We start from the raw sequence: 10415 nt of genomic DNA, 5'->3' as shown, positions 1-10415 counted from the left end.
CCACCTCTGCTCTGTAATGTGGAGTTTGGACATGAGGGCATCCGGTGTAAAACTTGCACTAAAACAACATGCAGATGCACCGCGGATCTAAGTAACAATGTGCTACATTGTGCGCTTTGTTTATTTATTCTGTGCATACTAGTGACCTGCAGCAACCAGCAATAGGCTTCCTGCAGGCATGGTAGTACCGCCATCTAGTGACTTAGTTGCACATTGCAACTAGCTAGAGAAATACTGGCAAACTGAGCCTCTGCTCGAAGGTCTCAAAGAAAAAGTCATGGGATTGTGCACTGAAAGAGAAGCTGTGCATTGTGGGAAAGCAGTAGCACAATGCTTCTGTTTATCAGAGAGGACAGTAGAGCAACTAAACAGTCAGCTGGTCATCTGCTAAAGAAGGACTGCTCACAATGGACAAACGGCACTAATCTGTGATTTAACACGAGGGAAGTCGCTCATTAAACCTATTTTCCCCTCAATATTTGTAACCACATTTAACTTTCTCCTAAATAAATAAATAAATAAATAAAATAAAAATATTTATTTAAAAAAAAAAAGTCATTCTAAAGTTACCAAAATCCTCAGATTAAATGCTGAAAAAAAAAATCCTTTTAGAACAACAAAACCATTAAAATGCTTTCAAATCAAATATTTTTTTTTTCCAGGAAAATGTTGTTAACCCTATAATGCCTGATCTACAAAATGTATGTATCAAACATGATATGTACGGAGTGTTATAGATTTAAAATAACCATTTCAATTTAACAGCAGTTTTTTTTAAAACCCAACTACAGTGACCTTTGACACTGCTAAACTCTGTAAAATTATGACACGACAAGAATCTCTGAAAAATATGATGGAAAAATCCACTAAATAAAACACGTGGCAAAGCCATGATTCTACATCCAAATACGAGGTCTGTCCGTAAAGTATAGGTCCTTTTTATTTTTTTCAAAAACTATATGGATTTCATTCATATGTTTTTACGTCAGACATGCTTGCACCCTCGTGCGCATGCGTGAGTTTTTCCACGCCTGTCGGTGACGTCATTCGCCTGTGAGCACTCCTTGTGGGAGGAGTCGTCCAGCCCCTTGTCGGAATTCCTTTGTCTGAGAAGTTGCTGAGAGACTGGCGCTTTGTTTGATCAAAATTTTTTCTAAACCTGTGAGACACATCGAAGTGGACATGGTTCGAAAAATTAAGCTGGTTTTCAGTGAAAATTTTAACAGCTGATGAGAGATTTTGAGGTGATTCTGTCGCTTTAAGGACTTTTCACGGTGCGAGACGTCGCGCTGCGCTCTCAGGCGCCGTCAGCCTGTTTCAAGCTTAAAACCTCCACATTTCAGACTCTATTGATCCAGGACGTCGTGAGAGAACAGAGAAGTTTCAGAAGAAGTCGGTTTCAGCATTTTATCCGGATATTCCACTGTTAAAGGAGTTTTTTTAATGAAAGACGTGCGGACGGGTCCGCGCGTCGGGACGCAGCCGACGCGGCGCGGCGGCACAGGAAAAACACCTCCGTGTTGATAACCATTTGTAAAATCCAGGCGGCTTTTGATGGCTTTCAGTGGAGTGAGTATATGAGAAATTGTTTATCAGCTGGAGATGTTCCAACTTGTCCTCAAGGCTTCCAACAGAGGTGTTTTTCCTGTGACGGAGCGTCGCGGCGGCTGCGAGCCGACGCTGCAATCCGCCTGCACGAGGGTTCAAGCATGTCTGACGTAAAAACATATGAATGAAATCCATATAGTTTTAGAAAAAAATAAAAAGGACCTATACTTTACGGACAGCCCTCGTATACAACCCCAATTCCAATGAAGTTGGGATGTTGTGTAAAATGTAAATAAAAACAGAATACAATGATTTGCAAATCCTCTTCAACGTATATTCAATTGAATACACCACAAAGACAAGATATTTAATGTTCAAACTGACAGACTTTTTTTGTTTTTGTGCAAATATTTGCTCATTTTGAAAAGGAAGCCTGCAACATGTTTCACAAAAGCTGGGACAGTGGTATGTTTATCACTGTGTTACATCACCTTTCCTTCTAACAACACTCAATAAGCGTTTGGGAACTGAGGACACTAATTGTTGAAACTTTGTAGGTGGAATTCTTTCCCATTCTTGTTTGATGTACGACTTCAGTTGTTCAACAGTCTGGAGTCTCTGTTGTTGTATTTTCCGCTTCATAATGCGCCACACATTTTCAAAGGGCGACAGGTCTGGACTGCAGCCAGGCCAGTCTCGTACCCGCACTCTTTTACTACGAAGCCACACTGTTGTAACACATGCAGAATGTGGCTTGGCATTGTCTTGCTGAAATAAGCAGGGACATCCCTGAAAAAGATGTTGCTTGGATGGCAGCATGTGTTGCTCCAAAACCTGGATGTACCTTTCAGAATTGTTGGTGCCATCACAGATGTGTAAGTTCCCCATGCCATGGGCATTAACACACCCCCATACAATCACAGATGCTGGCTTTTGAACTTTGCGCTGGTAACAATCTGGATGGTCTTTTTCCTCACAGGACGTCCATGATTTCCAAAAACAATTTGAAATGTGGACTCATCAGACCACAGCACAATTTTCCACTTTGCATCTGTCCGTTTCAAATGAGCTTGGGCCCAGAGAAGGCGGCGGCGTTTCTGGATGTTGTTGATGTATGGCTTTCACTTTGCATGGTAGAGATTTAACTTGCACTTGTACATGTAGCGACGAACAGTGTTAAATGACAGTGATTTTCTGAAGTGTTCCTGAGCCCACGTGGTAAGATCCTTTACACAATGATGTTGGATTTTAATGCAGTGCCACCTGAGGGACTGAAGGTCATGGGCATTCAGTGTTGGTTTTTGGCCTTGTCGCTTACGTATAGATTCTGTGGCTTCGTCAAATCAGGACCTTCAGCGTGCACTGGGGCGGTTTGCAGCCGAGTGTGAAGCGTCCGGGATGAAGATCAGCACCTCCAAATCCGAGGCCATGGTTTTCGACCGGAAAAAGGTGCTTTGCCCTCTTCAGGTCAGTGGAGTGTCCTTGCCTCAAGTGGAGGAGTTTAAGTATCTCGGGGTCTTGTTCACGAGTGAGGGACGGATGGAGCGTGAGATCAATAGACGGGTCGGTGCAGCATCTGCAGTGGCTGAGTAGGGGGGCAAAGCTCTCGATTTACCGATCGATCTACGTTCCGATCCTCACCTATGGTCATGAAATTTGGCTCATGACCGAAAGAACGAGATCGCGAGTACAGGTGGCCGAGATGAGTTTCCTCCATAGGGTGGCTGGGCGCTCCCTTAGAGATAGGGTGAGGAGCTCGGTCACTCGGGAGGAGCTTGTAGTCGAGCCGCTGCTCCTCCACCTCGTAAGGAGTCAGTTGAGGTGGCTCGGGCATCTTTTCCGGATGCCCCCTGGACGCCTCGCTGGAGAGGTGTTCCGGGCACGTCCCACTGGGAGGAGGCCCCGGGGAAGACCCAGGACACACTGGAGGGACTACATCTCTCGGCTGGCTTGGGAACGCCTTGGGGTTCCCCCGGAGGAGCTGGGGGAGGTGTGTGTGGATCGGGAGGTCTAAGCGGCTTTGCTTGAGCTGCTGCCCCCGCGACCCGACTCCGGATAAAGCGGAAGAAAATGGATGGATGGATGGCTTACGTATAGAAAGTTCTCCAGATTCTTTGAATTTTCTGATTATATTATGGACTGTAGATGATGGAATCTCTAAATTCCTTGCAATTGAATGTTGAGAACCATTGTTCTTAAACTGTTGGATCATTTTTTCACACAGCTGTTCACAAAGTGATGATCCTCACCCCATCTTTGCTTGTGAATGGCTGAGACTTTTGGGGATGCTCCTTTTATACACAATCATTACACTCACCTGTTTCCAATTAGGTGTTCTTTGAGCATTCATCAACTTTCCCAGTCTTTTGTTGCCCTGTCCCAACTTTTTTGAAATGTGTTGCAGGCATCCATTTCAACGAGCAAATATTTGCACAAAAACAACAAAGTCTATCAGTTTGAACATTAAATATCTTGTCTTTGTGGTTTATTCAGTTGAATATAGGTTGAAGAGGATTTGCAAATCATTGTATTCTGTTTTTATTTACATTTTACACAACATCCCAACTTCATTGGAATTGGGGTTGTAATTTCAACCAATTCTTCACAGTTTCAGGAACTAAAAGGTCAGACGTCATGATGGAGTCAGTGGTAAATCTGGCACCTTTCCTTGTTCATGAGAAATGGTTATTTGCACATTTCATTTTTTGTTACAGGTTCATTCCACATTCATAAACTAGCGGCCCCTACAGCTACAGTTGGATTTGAATCCACTCACTCACTCACTCATCTTCAACCGCTTACAAGGTGTGCTGAAGGTCATCTTTTGCCAGTAAAAGTATGTCATTTATTTTCTGTTCCTGTTTACTCAAACCAAGGGTCAAGCGGGGAGTGGGGCTGGAACCTATCCCAGCAGTCATGGGACAAGAGGCAGGCTACACCCTGGACAGAACTCCAGTCTATCGCAGCGCCACATATAAACACACACACACACACACACACACACACACACACACACACACACACACACACACACACACACACACACACACACACACACACACACACACACCCCTACGGTCAATTTACCAATTCACCTAACCTGGATGTCTTAGGAAGTGGGAGGAAGTCCGGAGCACCCATTGGGAACCCATGCAAACATGAAGAGAACATGCAAACTCCACACAGAAAGGGCCAGGTGGGAAGCGACCCCACGACCTTCTTGCTGTGAGGCAACAGTACTAACCACTAATCCACTTTGCTGCCATTCATATAGCCATATATATAGAGAGAGCTGACCATGTGTGTTTGTTACGCACAGCCACAGTAATTAAGCAATCGAGGGGGAAGCTTAAGTGCGTGAACACACATATAAAAGGCAATCTATGTCTATGTATGCATGTGGCACACCTTGTGTTTGCTGTGCACAGCAACAATAATTAAGCAATCAACACCAAACTTGGTATGGTCACTGGGGCCCTTAGGTTGAAAGCGCACGTGCGCGAACACACACACGAACACTATGTAGTAGCAGCTGGCTAGGGAGCACTTTAATAACAATGCAAACGGGCCAGCGCGTGCCGCATGCGAGTTAAGGCGCGCATTTTTCAATCAAAATGTACTTGCTGTGTACGGCATGCCAGAGCATTGCAGTGATATGACATGCTATTACCTTTTATCATCACTCATGTCATGAATGTCACAAATTGCTCATTGAAAATTAATGATGACAACATACACACACAATGCAATGCAACTTACTACAGCTTAACTAAATTGACATGAAATATGCAATGATATGGCTAAAATTATATATATAGGATATACTCTGTGTACGATTCAGGCTATTAGGAATATACTGGGCAGTCTGTATGTTAAATTTCAGAAGCTGTCACCATCGGAACTTCTTGCTTGACATTCTGCAGCTTCAGCAGTTACATACATCACTGCCTGCCAGACCGTTCTTTCCTTCTGTTGAGCACTCAGCTGTTTCCTCTCATCTGTCTGCGTGCATCATTTTTACCCGAGGTCATCAAATATGGCCTTCAGGTATTGCAAAGGCTTTGCATCTGTCCTTTTGCGTCTGTCCTCAATTCAGAAACTGACATTTTTGTAAATTATAGACTCATATGAACTAAAATGTTTGAAGCATTTTTTAATTTAAATTTTGATCAGTTTTACCTACATCGTGGAGAAACACACAGCCGTCTGTGTTCCAAAGAGGTCTCCCATCCAAGTACTAACCAGATCCTGCTCTGCTTAGCTTCTGAGAGCTGACAGGATCAGGCTGACACAGAGCAGACCAGCTGCTCTACATCTCCAAAATAAAAATCTCAAAATATTAATTATTTCACAAGATAATTAAAAAAAAATGCATAATACAGATATGTCAAAAGTCATGCACTCAATACTTGGTTGGGGGTCTTTTTTGCAGGAATTACCGCAACAATGCAGTATGGCCTGGAGGCAATCAGCCTGTGACACTGCTGAGGTGTTATGGAAGCCCAGGTTGCTTTGATAACAGCCTTCAGCTTGTCTTTATCGTTGGATCTGGTGTCTCATTTTTCTCTTGACAATATCCCACAGAGAATCTAAGGGGTATTTTAACATTTCCCATAATCCCCCTGCGCTTCCCAGAATGCACCGCGAGTCAGCAGAGTTCTAGTGTTTCAAAGCCACGATGTGGATGGCACCGATTCAGTTCACGAACGATTATGATGATGACACATTCTCTCAAGTTGAGAGGGTAATCTAGAGGAGGTGGAGCACCTGTGATGAACTTCTGCTGTGCCCCGATGTTGTCTTGTTGTCCATACTTCATAAGGTGTGTTTACATTGTGCCCTAAACTGGAAAACTGGTGAAATCAACCTCTCACGTGAGTCATGGACGGTGAGACAGTGCGAGATTCACAACTGCGAAACAGCAAATTGTCCATGTGGCCAAACAAGTTCAGTAATACCATGGTTAACAAATCAGTTTCTGTTATTTTTGGGAGTGTGGGCAGGTGCCAAGTCCTGCTGGAAAAAGAAATCAGCATCTCCATAAAGCTCATCAGCAGATGGAATCATGAACTGCTTTAAAATCTCCTGTTAGATGAGTGTGTTGACTAAGGATTTGATAAAACACAGTGGATAAACACCAGCAGATGACACAGTACCCCAACTCATCACTGAGTGTGGAAACTTCACACTGGACTTCATGCAACTTGGATTTGTGCATCTCCAGAATCAGAATCGCCTTTATTGTCATTGTAATTTGCATTGCAACGAGATTTGAGTGCAACTCCAAAAGGTGCTTTTAGCCAAATAGAAGATAATAAAATTTAACAATAAATTACTCAAAGTATATGTACAATTAAATAAAATAAAATGTGGACCAAGTAAAACTGTGGGATAATATTGCACAGGAAATATTACACATGATTTACAGATATTGCACAAGAAACTTGAAACGTGCAGATTAAAGTGGTTTGTTATTGTTCAGAGTATTGATCACTCTGGGGAGAAAGCTGTCCCTGAGTCTGTTTGTCCTAGTTTTGATTGACCTATACTGTCGGCCGGAGGGTAGTAGGTCAAACAGGTGGTTGCTGGGATGGGATGTATCTTTGCTGATGCTGGCAGCTCTGCTGAGGTAGCGAGAGCTGGCAATGTCCTCCAGGCTGGGTAGAGAGCAGTCAGTGGTCCCCTGGGCCGTTTTGATCACCCTCTGCAGTGCTCTCCTGGCTACTGCTGTGCCCCCCCATACCACACTGTGATGCTGTATGTCAGGATGCTCTCAATAGTAGCTCTGTAGAACAACACCAGCAGCTTCTCCTCCAGATTGTTCCTCCTGAGCACCCTCAGGAAGTGGAGTCGCTGCTGGGCTTTCTTCACCACCACTGTGATGTTGGCAGTCCAGGAGAGGCTGTCAGAGAGCTGCACTCCCAGGAACCTGATGGAGCTGACCCTTTCTTTCTTTTTTTATTGTTTATTTGATGAGGACAATGCACATTAATGAACACTTTGTACATTTTCATGCCTTAGTGTAAATATGCCAGATTTACCTAAAAGCTACTTTCCATCTGTAGTCCTCAGACACACAACAACAAACAATTACAATAAATAAATTAAAACAAAACATGAGATTATGTACAATACATCTCACCTGTGTTGACAGGTTTGATTGTTTTTGAGCCATTTTTAAGCTCATTTTTAAAAGCACTCAGGGTGGGACTGTCTCGTATCCTTGTTGGAAGGCTGTTCCAGTTTGTACAACCCTTCACAGAGATGGTGTTTTGTCCTGTGGCAGTTCGTCTGAGGGGCACCTCACAGTCCCCTCTAGAAGCAGGCCGAGTCCCGAGGTTAGGATCTCTATGTCTAATAAATTCCTCCAGAGAAGGTGGGGCTGGGCCATGGAGAGTTTTGTAGATGAGACAAGCACGCTTAAACATTATAAAGTTGTTAAAACTTAAAAGATGGTATTTCTCCAGAATTTCACAGTAATGAGTGGAATATGGCTTTTTAGCAAACACTTTGATGGTTTTTTTTTATAAAGTTGCTCTAAAGGTTTTAGTACTGTCATATCAGCAAATGACCATGTTGTGCAGCAATATTCAATATGAGACAGGATCATACAATGAAGGTACAATCTAGCAGCATCAGTCGAAATACAAAGCCTGATTTGTTTAAAGTTTTGAAGGTTAAATTTTACAGTGTTGACAACTTTTTTCACATGTTTTTTGAAGGAAAGATTAGAGTCCAAGATGATTCCAAGGTACTTGAAATGGGATACAGTTTCAAGTGCCTCTCCACCTATCGACACTTCGAGACTGTTCTCTACTGGTCTTTTTGAAAATGTCATACAAACTGTTTGAGTTGTGTTAAGCATCAGGCAATTGTCATCAAGCCAGTCTTGTACCTTGTTTAAAATATTGGTAAGTTTGTAAGATATTATATCAGTTGTAGAACCATAGGCGTAAATGACTGGATCGTCTGCATACATTTGAGTATTGAGATCACAGCATACCTTTGGAAGGTCATTTATGTATAATGAAAATAATATTGGCCCGAGGACTGACCCTGGTGGGACAGCTACGAAAGGAGGATTTGACTCCGTCAACTGTAACACATTGAGTTCTATTTAAAAGATACGACTCAAACCACTGAACTGCACCAGGTGAGAAATTAAAGTATGAGCGTTTATTAAGCAAAACTTTGTGATTGACGGTGTCAGATGCCTTCCTGAAGTCAAGAAACACTGCACCTACATAGGAATACTTATCCAATAAACACTTAACCTTTTCAGTTAACACACAGTTGGCTGTTTCAGTTGAGTGGTGTGACCGAAACCCAAAACTGCATTTGATGTAGTGGTGTGAAGCCTTTATCAAGGTGTTTGATCAGCTGATTTCCAACCCATTTTTCAGCTACCTTGGAGATAACTGGAAGAATACTGATTGGCCTGTAACTGGCTACTTGAGTTTTACAGTACGATTTAAAAATGGGAGTCACTGAAGCAACTTTCCAGGCTGTTGTGACTGTTTTATGATGAATTGACAAATTAACCAAATGAGTGATAGGTTGTACTAAGGCATTGGCATGTGTTTTTATAAAGTTGGTATCCATACCATATACATCTTTAGCTTTGGAACATTTAAATCCTTTAATAAATTTTAATACTTTTTTTCTTCAGTTATTTTGTCCAGTTGAAAAATGAGTTGGTCACAGTTTCGAACACAAGGTGCAATAGAGGTGGGGGAAAACTGATTTGTTATATTGAGCACACTATTTAAAAAGTAGTCATTCAAAGTATTCACTATTTTTTTTAGGATCTTTCTCCAGACCATTATCAATATCTAATTCAAGAGTGTTATTGTCATATTTGCTATTTTTACCAAGTAATTTATTTAGTGTCTGCCAAACTTTCTTCCCATTACCCTTTGAATCCTCAATAACTGAGATAAAAAAATTGGCTTTGGCTTTCCTTAAGGTTTGAGTAACTTTGTTTCGCAAATGAGTGAATTTTAACCTATCTGTAAGCAATCGAGTTTTCAAATAGAGCTTTGATTGACACAGTCCTCATGACTGACACAGTCCCCTTGGATGTAGAGTGGGGCTGGGTCCGCCCTGCCCTTCCTGAAGTCCAGAATTATTTCTTTTGTTTCTGTGGTGTTCAGAGGCAGGTTGTTAGCTGAACACCATGCTGTCAGTCGATTGACCTCATCTCTGTAATCGGACTCATCCCCACCCCCCGAGATAAGCCCAACCACGGTGGTATCATCTGCAAACTTTATGATTGTGTTTGAGAGATGGGTTGGAGAGCAGTCGTGTGTGTAAAGGGTGAAGAGGAGGGGGCTCAGTACACAGCCTTGAGGGGAGCCGGTGCTGAGTGTGATGGTAGAGGAAAGGTGGGGACCAGGTTTCACGGACTGTGGGCGGTTTGTGAGGAAGTCCTTCATCCACTGGCAGATGGGGTTGGAGATGCCCAGATGCATCAGTTTCTGGACCAGGATCTCCGGGATGATGTGGTTGAAGGCTGAGCTGAAGTCCAGGAAGAGCATCCTCACATAGCTCCCCTGGTGCTCCAGGTGGCTCAGCACTGTGTGGAGAGCTGTGGTGATAGCGTCCTCTGTGGAGCGGTTTGCCCTGTAGGCAAACTGGTGGGGGTCCAGAGTGGGAGGCAGACAGGCCCTGATGTGCTGAGAGACCAGTCTTTCAAAGCACTTCATGACCACAGGCGTAAGTGCCACAGGCCTGCAGTCATTTATGCTCTCCACTGCTGACTTCTTTGGGACTGGGATGATGGTGGAAGATTTGAGGCACAGTGGGATGATGGCCTGTGACAGGGACAGGTTAAAGATGTGGGTGAAAACTCCAGCCAGTTGGTCAGC

Source organism: Thalassophryne amazonica, chromosome 6 (genome assembly GCF_902500255.1).
Source record: "Thalassophryne amazonica chromosome 6, fThaAma1.1, whole genome shotgun sequence".
Taxonomy (NCBI): Eukaryota; Metazoa; Chordata; class Actinopteri; order Batrachoidiformes; family Batrachoididae; genus Thalassophryne; species Thalassophryne amazonica.
The sequence above is the reverse complement of the archived record's forward strand: the minus strand, read 5'-3'. Positions refer to the sequence as shown.